This window comes from Chiloscyllium punctatum, chromosome 20, assembly GCF_047496795.1.
Source record: "Chiloscyllium punctatum isolate Juve2018m chromosome 20, sChiPun1.3, whole genome shotgun sequence".
In the NCBI taxonomy this organism is placed as follows: Eukaryota; Metazoa; Chordata; class Chondrichthyes; order Orectolobiformes; family Hemiscylliidae; genus Chiloscyllium; species Chiloscyllium punctatum.
The window spans coordinates 42,600,977-42,623,142 of NC_092758.1; the positions used below are offsets into that span (position 1 = coordinate 42,600,977).

Below are 22,166 nucleotides of genomic sequence, written 5' to 3' on the forward strand. Positions count from 1 at the left end.
GCAATTTAAGCTATTACATCGATTGCAAAAAGCCCCAATAACCAGTCTTTACCACGTGCTGCTGCTGCGATTGAATGTTTTTTAAGGCACCGTGTGTAGTGAAAAAACAGGTGGAAACAACTTCAACATCAAAGGCTGTAGTATATAGGAAGTATTTTCCCTGAATAAATGTAAAGAACAGGAACTGCTCTTTTGCTTTCATTTATTTTCTAATTCTATATTGACTTAGCTTTTGGGTAAAATACTTGTATACTTTCAAATTACAATTGGAGGCATAGGATTTAGCAGCAAGCAGGCTCTATACCCATTGCACACAAACTAGCTCTCATTTATTCCAAATCTTTTCTTTTTTTTGTATATGCACCCTTAAACATTTTGTGCTTTTTTTTGATTATCTTCATTGAGATGAATGATGAGAAATTTCTTGCCATCAATATTTCTGGTCAGACTGTTTAAATCCTATATTTTAAAGAAATCTTCATTCTTCTAATTATTGTTTATCTATTTTTATCAAGGTCTGTTTTACATACCTAATTCCATTCTTCTGTTAAACAGAAAACTGACAGTTGAAAATACAACACAATAACTGCTGAAAACACAAATCAAACAGTACTTGCGTAGAAAATAGATAAGTTAGGTTTGATTTAAATACCTTTTGATAAATTTGTGTGTTCAAATGATTCATTCATCCATACTGTTTGACCTCTTGAGTTCCAGCATTATCTGTGTAAGTGTCGCAGGTAAGGCCAGCATTTGTTGCCCACCCACACTTTTTTTCCTTGAAGGTGGTTGCGATCATTCAAACTGCTGATGTCCATTTAGTGCCAGTACACTCAACTATTTCAGGGAAAATAGTTCCAGGATTTGGTTCCATGATGGTGAAGGAACTGTGATTATAGTTCCAAGTCAGATGTTGGGGGGGCTTGGAGAAGAACTTGCGGGTGGTAGTATTCCTATGCACCCATTACCCTTGGCCTTCTAGATGGTAGAAGTAGTGGATTTGGAAGGTAGTGTTGAAGGAGGTTTGGTGAGTTACAGCTGCCTGTGTTCCCTGTAACACAACGGAGCTATATTTGCATTTATAGTGAAAGAGGTATTAAATTAAATGGGCTATTCTGTTTTAAAATGCTGTTGAGCTTAGAGTAGGCAATGACAAGGGTTCTGCCAGTTTCCCGATATGTGCATTTACAGATGGTGGACAAACTCCTAATTCCCACGTTAGATCGGCTCTTGTAGCCATAATATAATTGATGGTCCACTTCAGTTTCAGGTCAGTGGTAACCCGCAGGATGTTAATGAGGGATTAAGCAATGGTAATGCCATTGACTGACTTGGTAGTCATTACTTGGTACTTGAATAGGGTGAATGTTACTTACCACTTAAAAAATACAAGACTAAATGTTGTTCAGATTGTGCTTCATATTTACAAAGATGTATTTAGTTCCATATGCTCTTAAACATTGCAATCAATGATCGTCCCCAGTTCTAACCTCGTGGTGGAAGTATTGATGAAGCAGCTACAGTTGGGTAGGCCCAGAGGAACTCTTACAGTAGTTCCTCGAACTGAGATGATTGCATCCAACATTCCTGACCATCTTCCTTTATGCAAGATATGACTGAGTAGTAGAAACGTTTCCTCAATTCCCATTGATATCAATTTTGCCAGGGTTCCTTTATTTCAGACACATTCTGTCTTGATTTCAGTTTTTAACTCTCCTGTACTTTTCTGTTCTAGAAATGATTTCCGCTTTCTTGTTTCGTAGCTAAAACCACCCTTCTATCTTCCTTCCATGGTTATAGAACATAGAACAGTACAGCACAGAACAGGCCCTTCAGCCCACGATGTTGTGCCGACCATTGATCCTCATGTATGCACTGTCAAATTTCTGTGACCATATGCATGTCCAGCAGTCTCTTAAATGTCCCCAATGACCTTGCTTCCATAACTGCTGCTGGCAACGCATTCCATGCTCTCTCAACTCTCTATGTAAAGAACCCGCCTCTGACATCCCCTCTATGCTTTCCTCCAACCAGCTTAAAACTATGACCCCTCGTGTTAGCCATTTCTGCCCTGGGAAATAGTCTCTGGCTATCGACTCTCTATCTATGCCTCTCATTATCTTGTAGGACCCCTCTCATCCTCCTTTTCTCCAATGAAAAAAGTCCGCGCTCAGTCAACCTTTCTTCATAAGATAAGCCCTGCAGTCCAGGCAGCGTCCTGGTAAACCATCTCTGAACCCTCTCCAACGCATCCACATCTTTCCTATAATAGGACGACCAGAACTGGATGCAGTATTACAAGTGCGGTCTAACCAAAGTTTTATAGAGCTGCAACAAGATCTCGTGACTCTTAAACTCAATCCCCCTGTTAATGAAAGCCAAAACACCATATGCTTTTTTAACAACCCTGTCCACTTGGGTGGCCATTTTAAGGGATCTATGTACCTGCACACCAAGATCCCTCTGTTCCTCCACACTGCCAAGAATCCTATCCTTAATCCTGTACTCAGCTTTCAAATTCAACCTTCTAAAATGCATCACCTTGTATTTATCCAGGTTGAACTCCATCTGCCACCTCTCAGCCCATCTCTGCATCCTGTCAATGTCCCGCTGCAGCCTACAACAGCCCTCTATACGGTCAACGACACCTCCAACCTTTGTGTCATCTGCGAACTTGCTGACCCTTCCTTCAATCCCCTCATCCAAGTCATTAATAAAAATTACAAACAGTAGAGGTCCAAGGACAGAGCCCTGTGGAACACCACTCACCACTGACTTCCAGGCAGAATATTTTCCTTCTCCTACTACTCGCTGTCTTCTGTTGGCCAGCCAATTCTGTATCCAGACAGCTAAGTTCCCCTGTATCCCATTCCTCCTGACCTTCTGAATGAGCGTACCATGGGGAACCTTATCAAATAGCCTAGAAATTATTTCTAAGGTAGAGTTTTCAAAAGGCAATATGATTTCTAGGCTGTTCTTTTATTTTCTCATTCACGGAATATTAACTTAGATGGCAAGACTGGCATTTGTTGTCCATGTATAAATTGCTCTTGAATTGAATGCCTTGCTCACTTATTTCAGAGGACAGTTATAAGTCAAATATTTTGCAATAGTTTGTAGCCACATGTATAGGCCGCATAGTAAAAATGGCATATTTCCTTTCCTAAAGTTAGAAATACATGACTCGAGCAAAGTTGACTATGCCTATTTGGTCCTTGCTTCTTTAAATACATATAACTCTGTTCCTCAGAATCCCCTTCAACAACTTACCCACCACTGATATCAGGCTCACCAGTCTATAGTTCCCTGGCTTTTCCTTACCACCTTTCTTCAATAATGGCCCTGTATTAGCCAACCTCCAGTCTTCCAGCACCTCTGATATGGCTATGGTTGATACAAATAACTCAGCAAAGGATGGGTACAGTCATCACCTCCCTTAGCTTCCCACAAAGTCCTAGGAGACTCTTGATCAAGTCCTGGAGATTTATCCATCCTTATGTGTTTTAAGACATCCAATACCATCTGTGTAATATTAATACTTTTTTAAAGATATCACTACTTATTTCTCCAAGATCTCGAGCTTCTGTATCCTCGACAGTAAATACTGATGCAAAACATTTGTTTAGTATCTCACCCATCTCATTTTGGTTCCACACATAGTCCCTTTCTAGATGTTTAAGGAGCTCTATTCTTTCCCTGGTACTCTTTTGCTCTTAATGTATTTCTAGAATTCTTTGGATTCTCCTTAAACCTACTTGCCAAAGCTATCTCATTTCCCCTCTTTCCCTTCCTGATTTCCTTCTTAAGTATACTCCTACTGCCCTTGTACTTCTCAAGGGATTCGCTTGATTTCAACTGTCAATACCTGCCATACACCTCCTTTTTCTCGACTAGAGCCTCAACTTCTCGAGTTATCCAGCATTCCCTCCACCTACCAGTCTTGCCCTTCACACTAATAGACTGCCACTCCTGTCATCTCAATTTTGAAGGCCTCCCATTTTCCAACCACAATGGGTGGTACAATGGCTCAGTGATTAGCACTGCTGCCTCACAGTGCCAGGGACCTGGGTTGGATCCTAACTTTGGGCAACTCTGTTGAAGTTTGCATATTCACCCTGTGTTTGCGTGGGTTTCCTCCGGTGCTTTGGTTTCCTTCCACAGTTCAAAGATGTGTTGGTTAGGTGGATTGGTCATGGTAAACTGTGCATAGTGTCTAGGGATGTGCAGGCCTGGTGCATAACTATGGGAAATGCAGGGGTACAGAGATCGGCTAGAGGGAGCAGGTTTAGTTGGTCTGCTTTTCGGAGAGTTGGTGTGAATTTGATGGGCTGAATGGCCTACTTCCACCTTGTAAGGATTCCCTGATTCTGTCCTATGATTTGCCTGTGAATCGTCTCTCCCTATAACTTTTGAAAGTTCTTGCCTAATACTGTAAAAATTGGCTTTATTCCAATTAGGAACTTTAACTTTTAGGTCAGGTTCATCCTTTTCCACAACTATTTTAAAACTAATAGAATTATGATCATTGCCCCCAAAGTGCTCTCCAGCCCATTTTTCTTAATAAAGGAGGATAGAGTGGGAAGTCACTGGGCTAGCAATCGAGAACCCCAGACTAAAGTTCAAAGGTTTTTATGGTACCGTGGTAGTGTCCATATCTCTGGAGCAAGACCCCTGGGTTCAGGTCTCACCTACCCCCAGAGGTATGTGATAGCGACTCAGAATAAGTTGATTAGAAGTTAAAGAAAAAGCAGTAGTGGCCCTCTTTGGGTCTCTAACAATAAACTGTCCAAGTTTGGTGTCATGCAAACTGCAAAAAGGTACCAGTACCACTTTCATTTGAAACTTAAAATTACAATTCTGAAACATAGTAAGTCTTTTAAACCTCAATTTGAACAATTCTCTGTACAATTACCAGTTAAAATTTGTTAGACTTAAATCTTTTCAACCTTGACTGCACTGCAAATGCCCACCCACCCCTCCCCAAAACAGACTTGCATGCCCTGCACCACTGCCTAAGTTCACCTTTATTTCTGACTTGTCTGCTGCCCAAACCTGTGCTGTCATGCCTATTCTATGTGGACAGTGTGTTTTAATAAAACCTTATTCTGTGTAATAGAAATTGTTGGTTTATACTCTACTTTGAATCTGTGTGAATTTAATGAAACAAATAAAAGAACCTTGTGATTGTTTGTCAAGCTTCTGAAAATGCTTAAGGATCATTACAGTGGATTTAATGTTAAAAAGTTTTTTTGGATGAATTGATTCCTTATTTACCAAGTAGAAACCAAAATCACTTTTCATGTTGAGCTGTGTAAATTTTTACAGGTATTGGAGATTGGGGAAAAGGATGGCCTTATTATGTGATCTTTGTGTGGATGTTATGGCTAGTTAATATGTAATTTATGCTGTTTGTTTAGCTTCAACTATTTTGAAGTTTCAGAATAATAAGAATAATTTGCATTTATGTTGTATCTTGAGCATTAACATCCAAAGAGTGTTATCAGACAAAATTTTATATTGGGCCATTAACGAGATATTAGGATTGATGATTCAAGTGTGAAGATTAAAGGACACAACAGCAGTTAGCCATAGAGTTGTACTGCATGGAAACAGACCCTTTGGCCCAACTTGTCAATGCTGATTAGACATGATAAATTAATCTCGTCCCATTTGTCAGTATTTGGCTCATATCACTCTAAACTCATCCTATTCATATACCCATTCAGATGTCTCTTCAATGTTGTACTAGCCTCCACCACTTCCTCTGGCTGCTCATTCTATACATGTACCACCCTTTGCATGAAAAAGTTGCCCCTTGGACCCCTTTAAGTCTTTACCATCTCACCATAAAACTATGCCCTCTAGCTTTGGACTCCCCACACCATGGAAAAGACTTTGACTATTCATTGTATTCGTGCCCCTCATGATTTTATAAACCTGTATAAGGTCACCCCTCAGCCTCTGACGTTCCAGGGAAAATCGCCCCAGCCTTTTCAACCTTGCCTATAGCCCAACCCCTCCAATCCTGGAAACATCCTTATAAATCTTTTCTGAACCCTTTCAAGCTTCACAACATCCTTCCTACAGCGGGGAGACTACAACTGTATGCAGCATTCCAAAGTGAGCCTAACCAATGTCCTGTATAGCCGCAACATGACCTCCCAACTCCTATACTTAATGTACTGACCAATGATGGCAAGCATACCAAATACCTTCTTTACTACTTTCTCCCTGCGATTCCACTTTCACGGTACTAAAGATCTGCACTCCTAGATCTCTTTGTTCAGCAATCCTCCCCAGGACCTTGTCATTAAGTGTATAAAACCTGCATTGATTTGCCTTTTCAAAATGCAGCACCTCACATTTATCAAAATTAAATTCCATTTGTCACTCTTCAACCCATTGGTCCATCTTTTCAAGGTTCCCTTGCACTCTTGATGCAAACTTCTTCACTGTCCTCTACACCTCCAATTTTGGTGTCATCTGTAAACTTACTAACCATACCTCCTAGGTTCACATCCAAATGGTTTGTGTAAAATGACAAAAAAACCAATGGGCACAGCACCAATTGTTGTAGCACACCGCTGGTCACAGACCTCCAGTCTGAAAAGCAAAAAGTCTTTTACTTTTTGGCTAGTTCTGTATACAAATGCCTCGATCTCCCTGTGTATTCATTGTGATCTGTTCCTTGCTGAACAGTCTACCATGACGAACCTTGTCGAAGGCCTTGCTGAACTCCACGTAGATCATGTCCACTGTCCAGCCTTCATCAATCATCTTTGTTATTTCTTCAAAAACTCAATCAAGTTAGTGAGACATGATTTCCCATGCACAAAGGCATTTGGCAATCCCTAATCAGTCCTGCCTTTCCAATTACATGTAAATCCTGTCCCTCAGGATTCCCTTCAACTTTCTCACGACTAATGTCAGGCTCACTGGTCTATAGTTTCCTGGCTTTTCTTTACCAGCTTAAATAATGGCACCGCATTAGCCAATCTCCAGTCTTCCGGCACCTTACCTGTGGCTTTCGATGATGCAAATATCTTCAGAAGGTGTCCAACAATTACTTCACTCACTTCCCAATGGAGTTCAAGGGTACACCTGATCAGGTCCTGGGGATTTATCCAACTTTGTTTTAAGACATCCAGCACCACCACCTCTGTAATATGAACATTTTTAAAGATGGTTGTACAACCTAAATGTGCCAAGCCCAGTATTTCAATTTATAGACACTTGTTAGTCAAAATACTATTTCAAATTGCAATATCTTATTAATTTACTTTGTCAATGAGAGGCAATTTTATTTTTTGCATTGTTTTGTTGTGCAAGCTCCCTGCTGCTTGTATAGACATGGTTTGGATGTATGCATTGGCTTTAATCATTTTGTGTATTTTGTTTTTAGTCACTAATGTTATAGAAAACCAGATCAGTTCTTCAGAGCAAGAGATTCAAAATGGTTCATTTATATTGCATACATACATTTGCCTTCAAGGTTTTGATAATAGTTCCTTTGCTTTGTTCAAGAGAAAGAGATTGGTGAAGACAAATGTAGGATCCCTACAGACAGGAACAGGGGAATATCTAATAGGGGACAAAGAAATGGCTGAGCAACTGAATACATAGATTCTGTCCTGACAAAGAGGGTGCAATTCAGATATCGGAAATGTTGGAGAATGCATGATTTAGAGAGAGGGGAGAGCTAAGGGCGATCAATATTAAAATTGTGCTGGGAAAATTGGGATTGAAGGCAGATAAATCTCCAGGGCCTGATAATCTACATCCCAGAGTACTTAAGGAAGTGGCACTAGAAATAGTGGATGCGTTGGTGGTAATCTTCCAGGATTCTGTAGACTCTGAAACAGTCCCTGCAAATTGGAAGGTAGCTACTATCAGTCCAATATTCAAAATGGGAGGTAGACCAGTAAGCCTAACATCGATAGTGAGGAAAATTTTGAATCCGTTATCCAGGATGTTATAGCGAAGCATTTAGAAAGCAGTGGAAGGATCAGAGTTATCACGGATTTATGAAGGGGAAATCATGTGACAAATCTGTTGGAATTCTATGAAGATGTAACTAGTAGAGTTGACGGGGGTGCCAGTTGATGTGGTATATCTGGACTTTCAGACAGCGTTTGACAAAGTCCCCCGAAAGAGATTATTGTGCAATATTAAACCGCATAGGATTGGGGAGGTGTATGGAGATGGATAGGAAACTGGTTGGCAGAGAGGAAACAAAGAATTAGTGTCCTTTTTCAAATTGACAGCCAGTAAATAATGGGGTGCCACAGGGATCAGTGCTAGGACCCCACCTATTCACAATAAACATTAATGGCTTGGATGAGGGAACAAATGTAACATCTTAAAGTTTGCAGATAATACCAAGTTGAGTGGGAGGGTGAACTGTGACAAGGATGCAGAGACTATTCAGCAAGACCGGATCAGCTGGGTGAGTGGGCAAATCAATGGCAGATGCAGTATAATTTGGATAAATGTGAGATTATTCATTTTGGAAGTAAAAACAAGATGGCAGATTACTATCTGAATGGCTGTAATTTGAGAAAGGGGAATGTGTAGTAGGACCTGAGTGTCCTTGTGCATCCGTCGCTGACGGGAGGTATGCAGGTGCCGCAGGCAGTAAAAAAAGCAAATAGTATGTTGGCCTTCATTGTGAGTGATTCTGAGTACAGGGTAAGAGATGTGTTATTGCAGTTATACAGGGCTTTGATGACGCCACACCTGGAATATTATGTGCAGTTTTAGTCTGCTTTTCTGAGGAGGGATGCTCTTGCTCTTGAGGGACTGCAGCGAAGTTTTACCAGGCTGATTGCAGAGATGGCAGGAAGAGAGATGAAGAGAGATTGTTTTTCCTAGAGTACAGATGAGTGAGAGGTTGGATCTCATGGAGACTTATGAAATTCTAACAGGACCAGACAGAATAGATGAAGTGAGGATGTTCCCAATGGTGGGTATGTCCAGAACCACTGGTCACAGTCTGAGGATTCGGGGTAGAGCATTTAGGATGAAGATGAGACATTTCTTCACCCAAAGAGTGGTGAGCCTGTGGAATTCATTACCACAGGAAGTAGTTGATTCCAAAACTTTGAATGACTTCAAGAGGCAGCTAGCTAGAACACATGGGGCGAATGGCATCAAAGGTTATGGGGAGACAGCAGGACGAACAGCCATGATTATGATGAATGGCAGAGCAGGCCCAAAGTGCCAAAGGACCACCTACTTCTCCTACCGTCCATGTTTCTATTAAGACTAAAGTTTAATGTTTTGACAATTGCATTTTATGGAGAGATCAGTAGTAAATTACTAGTGACACAAAATTCAGCTTTTATTGATATGATCAGTTTTATCTCGTCTCAGCTTTTCACTATTACCTATATTGCAAGGTGTAGTTTATTTAGTAATTTAATGTACTGTTAGCAATTAATATTTAGTTCTTATTCCCCTTCAGTAGCAGTCTTTTTCACAAATTACCATTATTTGAATTTGCTCCAAAGCCACAGTTGTGCCTTTCTCTCAAATTGCTATGTTTTCTCTTGTTACAGTATCTTTGTGTGACTTTCTTTACTGACTCATCATTCTCCAGGAAGTTATTGTACATTTTCCATTCTAATTCTTTGTGTAATCTCTGTGTAGTCCTGTTGATGATTGCAGCTACTGTGCATTTCATCAGCCTTTTTCAAATAATATACCCTTGCTATACTCAACTTCTCATGTTTATGTCCTGAATTTTCTCTCTGGTTTTTCAAGCATAGTTTTGGTCTTTCAAGATATTATTTCTTCATTACTCCAATGTTCATGCAACTGTTGGGATTCCTTGTCTTTAATTCCCACTAATAATCGTTTACAAATAAAATTCTCACGTTTATATGTTTCGGGCTGCCTCTAAGAAGCTTGATCTTCACACTCTTTGCCAAAATCTAATTTCTTCCAAAAAAAATTAACCAAGTAATGTACAGTCAGTACAAGATTGACTGACTAATGAAAGTATTGCTGAGAAATAATTTGCAATACTGGCCAAGATCCAGAAAATAACTTGTTTGGTGAGTGATCTCTCATGAACTTGCACCCTCCTGCTCCAAACCACAACCATTCATGTTGCTTTGTTAAATCAAAAATATCATTATGGTCATTCCTGATTTTGAAATGTTCTTAGTCACAAGGTCCACATACAATCTTGGGTCTTCCAAGTAAATTTTCAGTTGTCCAACAACCAAAGATGGCTTTGGTAGTTAACTTTAACTAGTTACAACAAGCTGCCATGCATTTAATTGACTTGAGTATGATATGAAGTAGTAAAGAAATTGAAAGGTTCAGGTACTGTCACAAATTCTTTGACCTTCATTTTGGGATTAACTTATGTTTCAAGCATTGGATTTGTTGCTTGTTTGTATTTGAGCATTCCAATTTATGCATTTGACAAATTTCTTACTGAGAGAACTTATTCAATAAGATATTAGTTTCTTTAACTCAATACGTAGTTTTAACACTCTTGATAATTAGCATATATTCCATGCTTTCTAATTATTTCCTCAACTCAGCCACTTTAGAAGTTGTTGAAATTTAATTCTGTACTTACTTACCCCTTCACTAAATCACTAACCAAAAATCAACTCTCTATGCTTTCTGATGTGATTTTTAGGCTCTAGCTCCCTGAATCCACCTTTTGCTCTAATTGTTTGCTGATATCTTCATGGAAGAGACTGGATTTTGTCCAATTTAAGTTTGGAAAGCCACAAAGTCAATTTGATATGTGTCCTAAACCCTGATTCTGGCTACCCTAGCGAATCCCAGAGTTGTGCAGCATGGAAGCAGATCCATTCAGGGAAATTAGCCCCAGTCTATTTGGTCTCTCTCTATAGCTCAAATGTTCCAACCCTGGCAATATCCTTGAAAGGAGTCAGAAAGAATTTACAAGTTTCACAACCTGCTTCCTATAGCAGGGAGACCAGAATTGAACACAGCATTCCACAAGTGGCCTAACCAATGCAGCGTATGGCCGCAACATGAGCTCCCAAATCCTATACTCAATGCACTCACAAATAAAGGCAAGCATACCAAATGCTGTTTACACTATTCTGTTTTCCTGGGACTCCACTTTCAAGGACCAATGAACCTGCATTCCAAGGTTTCTTTGTTCAGCAACACTCCCTAAGACCTTACCATTAAGTGTATAAGTCCTGCCCTGATTTGCCTTTTCAAAATGCAGCCTCACCTCACGTTTATCTAAATCAAACTCCATTTGCCACTCCTTGGCCCATTGGCCCATCTGTTCAAGGTCCTGTGGTACTCTGTGGTAACCTTCTTAGCTGTATTTAAAAATAAAACTCACCTCATTCACTATCAATTAAGCAATGTGGTCTTAGTTTTCCTCTTGATGAAAAGTATATTTGAAGTGCTGTACTGCTGTCTCCGAGACTATTTTTACACTATTTCCAGTTTTCTGTTTAATTCTAAGCCCACCCCCTCAACTAGCTTTGTCTTATGCCTTGTAAAATCAGGTCTTTGACAAAAACATGAGGGTAATGAGCATTTGGATTAAAGAAGCATTGATGGTGAAACTATTCTTAGTTTATTATTACTGATTTGCACTTGGTATTTGGATGGGAAACATCATATCAAAATTTAATAACTCAAATAGGTTTTCCAAAGAGCGAGGAAGACTTAAAGAAATAGACTAGGTTAGTAAAATTGGCAGGTGACAAATGAATTTTAAGAATAGGAACAAAGTAGGCCCCATTGAGCCTGCCCTGCCAATCCGTACAATCATGGCTAATTCATTACTTCATTGCCTTTTACCCACCCTATTCCCATGATAGTGTATGTGTTTATAATCAGAAATCTCAGTTTCTACCTTAAGCACACTCAATGACTCAGCTTCCATTGAATTTTTTTTTATGGCACGGTGTTAGGTTCTTTTTCTTGAGATTCTTGCACCTTTGATGTAGCTGCAGCGCACCAACTTCTGTGAACAGCCAAAATTTATTAAGCAAGTACAAGCTATGGAGGAGCCCATAACATTCTTCGCAATGTAGCAAAGCCATCTCAAGGGATCTCTGTGAACAAAGGGACAGTTTTTCCTTTTATACAGTACAAGAGTTTCACATTATAGTCGTTAACTCCCACAAGATGACCCCCTGGCATTCCCCCACCGTCACATGCCACTCAAGACACAATGTAGTGGTCACATCATTTTCAGAAACCACCATCTCTTAAAAGTCAAATCTGTTGTGAATCTTTTTTTATAGTTAGAATTTTAATTGTAATGTTCTTATTGATTTCCAAATAGGGGATGATAATGTAATTCTTTTACTTTGAATAATTAGGAACTGGCCATGCGAATGGCTCTGAATGGCAAGAGATGAGAATGTAGGTTCCTTATGTTCTACCTATAAGACAGAGACCATTCACCCTTTCCTGCAGGTCAGCAGAGCAAATTAACCCTTTAATATCTCAAGGGAATCGTAAAGGTTCACTATCCTCCTCCTGAGACGTAAGTGGCATCTTCATTTTTTAAATTGTATCCCCGGTACTAGATATCCCATCCAGGGGGAATATCTTAACTGCGTATACCCTGTCTGCCTCTTTTGAGTACTTAGTAACTTTGAATGAGATTGCTTTTTCTTCTTCAAACTCTCCATTTTGTCCAGTAACTCTTGATGGGACAATCCTGTCAACCTGAGAGAAGTCAGGTGAACTTTTTGTTGCGATTCCTCTATGATGATATCATTCCTGAGATAAGAAAACCAAAATCTCCCAGAATACTCCAGTTATGCATTTAATAAATTTCTCACTGAGGAAGCTATTGACTACTCCAGATGCAAGGTAAAAACAATGACTGCAGCTGCTGGAAACCAGATTCTGGAGTAGAGTGGTGCTGGCAAAGCACATCAGTTCAGGCAGCATCCAAGGAGCAGGAAAATTGACGTCTCAGGCAAAAGCCCTTCATCAGGAATACAGGCAGAGTGCCTGAAGCTTGGAGCGATAAATGAGAGGAGGGTGGGGGTGGGGAGAAAGTAGCATAGAGTACAATAGGTGAGTGGGGGTGGGGATGAAGGTGATAGGTCAGGGAGGAGGGTGGAGTGGATAGGTGGAAAAGATCGGCAGGTAGGACAGGTTATGGGGAAGGTGTTGAGCCTGAAGTTTGGAACTGGGGTGAGGTGGGGGAAGGGGAAATGAGGAAACTGGTGAAGTCCACATTGATGCCCTGGGGTTGAAGTGTTCCGAGGCAGAAGGTGAGGCGTTCTTCCTCCAGGCGTTGGGTGGTAAGGGAGCAGCAGTGAAGGCGGCTCAGGACCTCTATGTCCTCGGCTGATTGGGAGGGGGAGTTGAAATGTTGGGCCACAGGGCGGTGTGGTTGATTGGTACGGGTGTCCCAGAGGTGTTCCCTAAAGTGCTCTGCTAGGAGGCGTCCAATCTCCCCAATGAGAGGAGACCGCATCGGGAGCAACGGATACAATACATGATATTTGGTGGATGTGCAGGTAAAACTTTAATGGATGTGGAAGGCTCCTTTAGGGCCTTGGATGGAGGTGAGGGAGGAGGTGTGGGCGCAGGTTTTGCAATTCCTGCAGTGGCAGGGGAAGGTGCCAGGACAGGAGGGTGGGTTGTTGGGGGGCGTGGACCTGACCAGGTAGTCACAGAGGGAACGGTTTTTGCGGAAGGCGGAAAGAGGTGGGGGAGGGGAATATATCCCTGGTGGTGGGGTCTGTTTGGAGGTGGCAGAAGTGTCGGCGGATGATTTGGTTTAACTGAAGCTCCTACACAATTGAAGCAAGAGTTTACTATTCCTACAATCCAATTCTGTTCCAGTAACGGCCAACATTCTATTATTCCTTTTTTATAAAAAGGACTAATAGTGCATCAGCCTCCTTACCAGGTTGGTCTGTCGTCCCATTCTTTTCACCCCTCAAGTTGCCTCCTTCATCTTTATTCTGGGCCCTAGAGGGGGAGAGAACGACCTCCCATGTACACAGACATGAATTTACGGTCTTATCTGGAACAGCAGTTTTTCAATGAACTATATAGTCATTTTACAGGAAGAAATCTCCAGATATGGCAATGTGCATATTAATTGGATGACCGTTGCAATCGACAAGTATCAATAGCAGAGACCAAGTCCTTTTATTGTTATACAATGAATGTTCTTAACCTTGTTAACTGGATTCATACAATGGATACTTTTCTCCTTGTTAGCTGACCTTGCATAGTGAATGCTTCCAATATTGTTAAATAGCTCTACATAATGACTGCTTTTCCACCTTGTTAACCTATTCCCCTTGCCTCCAGGACCCCATTGTTAACTACACGTTCTTATCTGATCTGAGTTATGCTCAGCTGAACTTCTTCTTTCACAAAACTCGGAACTTAACTCTTTCCCTGCCTGCTTATACCCTATACACATTCTCAGGTGCACCTGCATGGGTAGCTCTCAGTGCCTTGTCAACAAGGACACCTTGGTCCTTTGTATGTCAACACTTTCCAGTCTCCTATTTATGAAATACTCTGCATGTCTGTTTCTCATGCAAAATGGATAGCTTCATATTTTTCCCACATTGTATTTAGTATCATGTTCTTGCCCATTTGCTAAGCATGTTCAATTCCTCCTGAAGATGCTTTAGATTTTCCTCACAATATATTCCCATTTAGCTTTTTATCATCTGCAAATTTGAAATGTTATGTTCACTTTTCACGTCTAAGTTATTGATGTATAATGTGAACAGTGAGTCCAAGTACTGAGCCATGCAATACATCCTAATCATAGCCTGACAATGTCAGAATGACCAATTCATTCCTACTCCTGAATTGTAGTCTGTTAGCCAATTGTTTATCCTTGCCAGTACTTTACCTTTATCCCACAAGCTTTCATTTTTCTGACCAGTCTCCTGTGAAGATATTTATCAAAAGCCTTCTGATAAAGGATTACTATATCCATTCACTTTCCTTTATCAATTTTTCTTGTAATATTTTCAAAAAAAAACTGCAAGTTCATCAAATATGATTTGCCATTTGCAAACCCATGCTGACTATGCACAATTAGATCGTTATCATGCAAGCTAGAGGAAGTTGTTGAGGTGGGCACAGTTACAACATTCAAAAGAAATTTGGACAGGTAAGAAGAAAAATTGAGTGACATGGGCCAAACACAGGCAAATAGGACTAGTTCAGTTTAGGAAACCTGGTTGGCATGGATGAGTTGGGCTAAAGGGTTTCTTTCCTGTTGTATACCTCTGACTCTAAGTTTCTATTTATCCTATCCTTTATAATAGATTCTAGCATTTCCCTACCAATTATGTAAAACTAAAAGGTCTGTGGTTCTCTCCTTTCTCTCTTGCACCCTTAAATTTTGTGATTAGGCTTGTTACCTTCCAATCCACAGCAATCATTCCAGAACCAATAGAATTTTGGAATATAATCCCCAAAGCAACAACTATCTTTATAGAGCATGACTGCACCTTCCTGTCCTTGTATGCCCTAAAACATCAAATATCCTTTCTGATCACCATGCTTCCATAATGGTAATTAGATTATACCCAGATATTTCTTCTTATGCCTTTACATCAACTACTATGGTGTGCGCAACTCAGGAAGATGGCCCCTTATTTTGTCGCCTTGACATCATTCCGATTTCAAACTATACTTGGTGCTTGGATTTGTTTTCCTGTCTTCTTGTCTCCTTAGCATCTTTTCAACTTCCTATTACCAACTTTATTTCCTTCTAATTGGGGTTAATGTTCACCCTGAGGATATAGTCCCAGAACTGTTAAGGATAATCAGTCCAGCTCTTGCCTGTCTCGCCTGTCCTGTTACTGGTTCCAATTCCTCAGAACACTGCTGGCACTTGTGCACCAGTTTTCCATCAAATACTCAGTCCTCCTGTTGTTCTACTGACTAGCACATGGCAGAAGAAGTAATCCTTCCTAACCCCCTGAAATTTGCTTTCAGGACCTCCTCCTCCTACCTGCCTATATCGTTGGTATCAATGTGAATCACTACTTCTGGCCGATCCTTTCCCACAGAAGGATGTTCTACAGCTATTGTGTTATCCTTGACTCTGATACGAGCGAGACCGCACACCATCCTGGAGTTACATTTCATGCCGTGGAGATGCCTGTGTGGTCTGTTGATTATGGAATCTCCTGTCATTATTGCTCTACCACTTTTCATTCTCCCTCCTCCCCTATACAGCTGATTCAGCCATAGTGCCAATAGGTTTCACTCTGGCTGTACCCTGATTAAATTATGGCCATCTGTCTTGCAGATGTACAGCAGTGATTCGGCCGCTGCTCGAGTTCCAAAACTTGAATCTCAAACTTGTGGTGATGCTTCCTGCAGATGTGTTTAGCTAGGACATGAAGTGCGTCCATGCCTTTACACGTACCAAGGACGTACACTCCACTCCGACCTTCTGACCTGCCATCCCATAATTCTTAAACAATTTTATTCTGCTCAATAATCACAAACTTGCTGTGAAAACATAACACAACACAGTTTTTCTTTGAGAGAATAAGGACTATAGACCTAAATGGAATACTTATTTAAAAGCTGTTTACCTATTAGTTGCTTTCCCTGCACTTGTGATGTCAATCTGTTGGTTTCTGTGCAGGTAGGCGTCTTGATTTGTGCTTTATTTCCTTTCCTGCTCGCCCCTTGTACTGGAGACTTTTTAAAATCTTTACTTTAGACCTTAGATTAGATTAGATTAGATTAGATTCCTTACAGTGTGGAAACAGGCCCGTCTGTTGAAGCATTTTTCCATACTCGTGCATGCACATTCCCACTGACTCAAATTTGCAGCTGCTCACTCTGGCAGAGTTTCCCTTACTCTGACTTATTATGAATTTTGTAGTACATCTTGGGAGAAAGGTAGGGCTGTGCATAGGTCAATGGAAAGAAGTTTAGATGGTAGATAAATGGAGATGATTAGTACAAAAAATTAGTTTTAAAGTCACTACAAGAACACGAGTATTTGAAATTTTATGGATGTAATTGAGAGAATGAATTTTAACAAGTCAGTAAACCACAATCCTGAAGTATAGATTTTGATTGGAAAAGCTCAGCAGGTCTGGCAGCATCTGTGGAGAGACCCATCCCTTGAACATTCAGAGGTAGGGTCTCTTGATCTGAGACGTTAACTCTGACTTCTCTCCACAGATGCTGCCAGACCTGCTGAGCTTTTCCAGCAATATTTGTTTTTGTTTCTGAATTCCAGCATCTGTAGTTAATTAAGTTTTTATGTAGATTTTAGTTCTATTATAAGAATGAAACATTAAAGCCATAGAGAAGCATGATTCTCATCCACAAGGATACTCCAGGGCTGATAAACTACAAGGGGAAACAAACCATAATGATTATGCTGGAGCAGTAAAAACTGAAGAGACTGAGAGAGGTAATTGAAAATTTCTTGATACAGAAGATAGCAGGAGTATGGAATTCATTGCCAAAGAAATGTCAATGCAGATAAAACTATTTATGTGAAGTGGGTTTAATTTTAGATTGTCCTCTCAAAGAATCAGCACAGCAACAGAGAACCAAATGATTAGTTGCCTTCTAAGCTGTAAAGTTTTCTGTCCTGTGGTCCTTGAGCTTGACTTACTTTTCTGTGAAGTGCAGTGTGATGTTTGAAACGTTTTAATGTGCCTAAAGAAATATAGTTGGCTGAAATTGAAACTTGTTGCACTGTCTCTAGTCCTAACCTGCTATACTTAAAAACTGGATGTCTTCTACCTCTTTATCCTTTACAGGTATTTTCTCTTTAGAAATCAACTACTTTTAATAGTAGTTAGAAAGGTTGCTATTATTCTGAACTCTTTTAAAACGATTTAAATGATTGCTATTCGACTGTAGTTTTTTAAGTAAGCTTCCCTAGGAACTATGGAAAAATAAAATACAAAACATCATCATGGTCATAAGAACAGAAAAATGATTGAAATACTCAGCAGGCCTGACAGCAAGAAGCAGCGGCAGTACATTCGGTCTGATATGACTGCTAGAAGTTAAAAGCATCCGTGTGAGAAAACTTTGAAACTTCAGCATTTCCATTTTTGATTTCATGATCTATACATGATGCTTATTGCAGTTTGTGGCACACAATGCAGATCTTAAATGTCTCGAACTTTCCAGTACTGTACTTCCTTAAACTCATTTTGCTCAGTATTGATATTCTGTTTTACTTTCTTCCTTTTCGTCCTCTCCCCAACAAGCAAAGCAAGAGTGAATAATTTGAGGCAAATTGAAGTTTATTTGCTGTCCTTCAGCTGAGACGTTTAATGTTGAAAAATGTAACCTGTGAAGATTGTTAGTTAATGAGATTGGTCTTTGTAGATGATAATTGATATGCAAATGCTGGAATCCACCTTGCCACTCTTCTGAACAGCCTGGTACATCACTGCTGTTGAAAGTCAGATGCATAAGATGTTCGAAATGCAACTATTGTGAAATTATTTTGCATTAAACTGTCTGTGTTCTGCATGTTCAGTACTTCATTACCTTAACAGATTTGTTTTATCTGTTTGTTTGTTCATTTGAGTATTCTTGTGTGTCAAGGACTTGGATACCATAAATTTTACAAATGAAGGCCTTTTCTTGTTTGAAATATTTCTGCCTTGGAATGTGAATATTCTGTGTACTTTCAAGTATGAAAATGAGCGTCATCCCAGTAGCCACAGACTTGCATTGGTTTCTGATCCACCAGCACTTCAATTTTAAAATGCCCATTCTCTGGCTCAAATCCCTTTGTGAATTCACCCTTCCCTATATCTACAACATCGTCCAGTCTTAGAACCCTCAAAACTCTGCATCCTTGCTATCTTGAACAGAAAGCGCGGGTTACAGATGCTGGAGATCAGAGTCGAGAATGTGGTGCTGGAAAAGCATAGCAGGTCAGGCAGCATCCGAGGAGCAGGAGAGTCGACATTTTGGGTAAGAGCCCTTCATCAGGAATGAGGCATGTGGAGCAGGGATGCTGAGAGATAAATAGGAGGGGGTGTGGAGCTGGGGCGGGAAGGTAGCTGAGAGTGCACTATGTAGATGGAGGTAGGGGGAATGGTGATAGGTCAGAGAGGAGGCTGGAGCGGTTTGATGGGAAAAAAGATGGACAGGTCATGAGGGTGGTGCCGAATTGGGAACTTGGATCCGGGAAAAGGTGGGGGGAGGGGAAATGAGGAAACTGGTGAAATCCATGTTGATGCCGTGCGATTGGATGTCCCAAGGTGGAAGATGATATGTTCTCCCTCCAGGCATTGGGTGGTTAGGGTGTGGTGATGGAGGAGGCCCAGAGCCTGCATGTCCTTGGCAGAATGGAAGGAAGATTTGAAGTGTTTGGCCACAGGGCAGTGGGCTTGATTGGTGTGGGTATACCAGAGATGTTCTCTGAAGCGTTCTGCAAGCATCCCACCAGTATGCTTCCACTGACAATCTCATTCTTTTGGCTGAAATGGTCCTCCCCCTCAATTTTTCCTATGAATCCTCCAACTTCATCCAGATGAAAGGGGTATCCATGGGCACGCATGTGGCCCCTAGCTATGCCTGTTTCTTTGTTGGTTACGTTCCCTTATTCCCAATTTCTCCACCTCCACCGTATCTGCTCCCAGGTGGACCAGTTCCACCAGAGAAAACACCAGATGGCGGCCTGGCCTCTTTCAAAGATTGCAATTTCTCTTCCCAGGTAGTTGGTTGATTTTCTCCAGCGCATCTCAACCACTTCTCACAGCTCCGCCCTCGAACCCCACCCATCCAACCACAACAAGGATAGAACTCCCCAGTCTTCGCCTTCCACCCCACCAACCTCTGTGTAGATCACAGGCAAAAGTGAGGACAGCAGATGCTGGAAACCAGAGTTTAGATTAGAGTGGTGCTGGAAAAGCACAGCAGGTCAGGCAGCATACAAGAAGCAGGAAAATCGACGTTTTGGGCAAAAGCCCTTCTGATGGGGTTTTGCCCAAAATGTCAATTTTCCTGCTCAGATGCTGCCTGACCTGCTGTGCTTTTCCAGCACCACTCTAATCTAAACTCTGTATACATCACGTCATCCTCTGCCATTTCCGCTACCTAGAAATGGACCCCATCACCAGAGATATATATTTCCCTCCCCACCCCTATCTGCTTGCCATAAAAGCCATTCCCTCCGTGACTCTCTTGTCAGGTCTGCCAACTACCAACCCACCCTACTCTCCTGGCACCTTTTTCCCCGCCACCTCAGGAATTGCAAAACCTTTGCCCACATCTCTCCCCTCACCTTCGTCCAAGGCCCCAAAGGAGCCTTCCACATCCATCAGAGTTCGACCTGCACTTCCACACATGCCATTGACTGTATCCATTGCTCCCGATGCGGTATCCTGTACACTGGGGAGACAGGATGCCTTCTTGCAAAATGCTTCAGAGAATGTCTCTAGGACACCCACACCAACTAACCCCATCTCCCTGTGGCCGAACGCTTCAACTCCCCCTCCCACTCTGCCGAGGACATGCAGGTCCTGGGCCTCCTTCAACGGTACACCCTAACCACCTGGAGGAAGAACATATAATCTTCCACTTTTTGGACTCTCCAACCACACAGCATCAATGTGGATTTCACTAGTTTCCTCATTTTCCCCTTTCCCCACCTTATCCTAGATCCACCCTCCCAACTCGGCACCGCCCTCATGACCTGTCCATCTTCCTTCCTGTTTATCTGGTCCATCCTCCCCTGACCTAACACAATTACCCCCACCTCCATCTACCTATCACACTCTCCGCTACCTTCCTCCTCCCGACCCCTCTTCCATTTATCTCTCAGCCCCCCCTGACCCACAAGCTCCCTTCTTGATGAAGGGCTCTTACCTGAAACGTCAATTCTCCTGCTCCTTAGATGCTACCTGACCTGCTGTGCTTTTCCAGCACTACCCTCTTGACTCGTACTTCCAACCTTTTGGCCTTTTGTGCATCAGCACTTCCTTTGTCCCACCATAGGCCCTAAGCTCTGAGGAGAGTTAAGAGAGCTTTCAGGAGTAAATTTCATTTAACATTATCCTCTGCTTTCTGTTCACTAGCCTGATTTATATGCACACTGCCACACTGTTCCTTTGATCTCATGGGTTCTATTTTTGCTAAACAATTCTGGCCTCCTGTTGCTCCTCATAGGGATGTGATGTCTCTTCCACAACTGGACCATCTCGCCTTTAAAGGTGCTGACTTGTTCAACTGCTGTTTTGCATATCAGTGTTTAATTCCGATCCATTTCTCTAGATCCCTTTTCATCTCACCGATGTAGGTCCTGCTCCAGATAGGAATTTTTGAGTTCTAATGAAAGATTGTTGACCTGAATCGTCAACTTGGATGAGGAGGTTGAGGAGTGGGTTAGTAAATTTGCCGATGACACAAAGGTTGGAGGTGCTGTTGATAGTATCGAGGGCTATTGCAGGCTGCAGCACAACATAGACAGACAGGATGCATAGCTGGGCTCCGAAATGGCAGATGGAGTTTAACCTGGATAAATGTGAAGTGGTGCATTTTAGAAGGTCGAACTTGAATGCTGAATATAGGATTAAAGACAGGATTCTTGGCAATGTGGAGGAACAGAGGGATCTTGGTGTTCAAGTGTATAGATCCCTCAAAGTTGCCACCCAAGTGGATAGGGTTGTTAAGAAAGCATGTGGTGTTTTGGCTTTCATTAACAGGGGGGATCAAGTATAAGAGCTGCGAGATTTTGCTGCAGCTCTACAAGACCCTGGTGAGACCATACATGGAATATTGTGTCCAATTCTGTTTGCCCTACTATAGGAAAGATATGGAGGCTTTGGAGAGAGTTTGCCAGGATTGCCAAAGAAGGTTTGCCAGTATTCTGCTTGGACTGGAAGGCTTGTCTTACAAAGAGAGATTGACTAAGCTCAGACTTTTTTCTCTGGATAGAAGGAGAAAGAGAGGTGACCTGATCGAGGTATACAAGGTAATGAGAGGCATGGATAGAGTTAATAGCCAGAGACTTTTCCCCAGGGCAGGACTGACTGGCACGAGGGGTCATAGTCCTAAGATATTAGGAGGAAGGTATATAGGAGACATTAGAGGTAGGTTCTTTACACAGAGAGTTGTGAATGCATGGAATGCTTTGCCAGTGGTGGTGATGGTGGAGGCAGGGTCATTAGGGACATTTAAGCAAATGCTGGGCATGCGCATGT

The 22,166-nt window shown here is 41.5% G+C and overlaps 1 protein-coding gene across 4 annotated transcripts in view; it reads left to right on the top strand.

Moving 5' to 3' along the window:
- The window catches only part of LOC140492084 (CCR4-NOT transcription complex subunit 6), an 85,284-nt gene that overhangs the window by 1,039 nt on the left and 62,079 nt on the right, over positions 1–22,166 (top strand). The gene's annotated exons all lie outside the window — the stretch shown is intronic.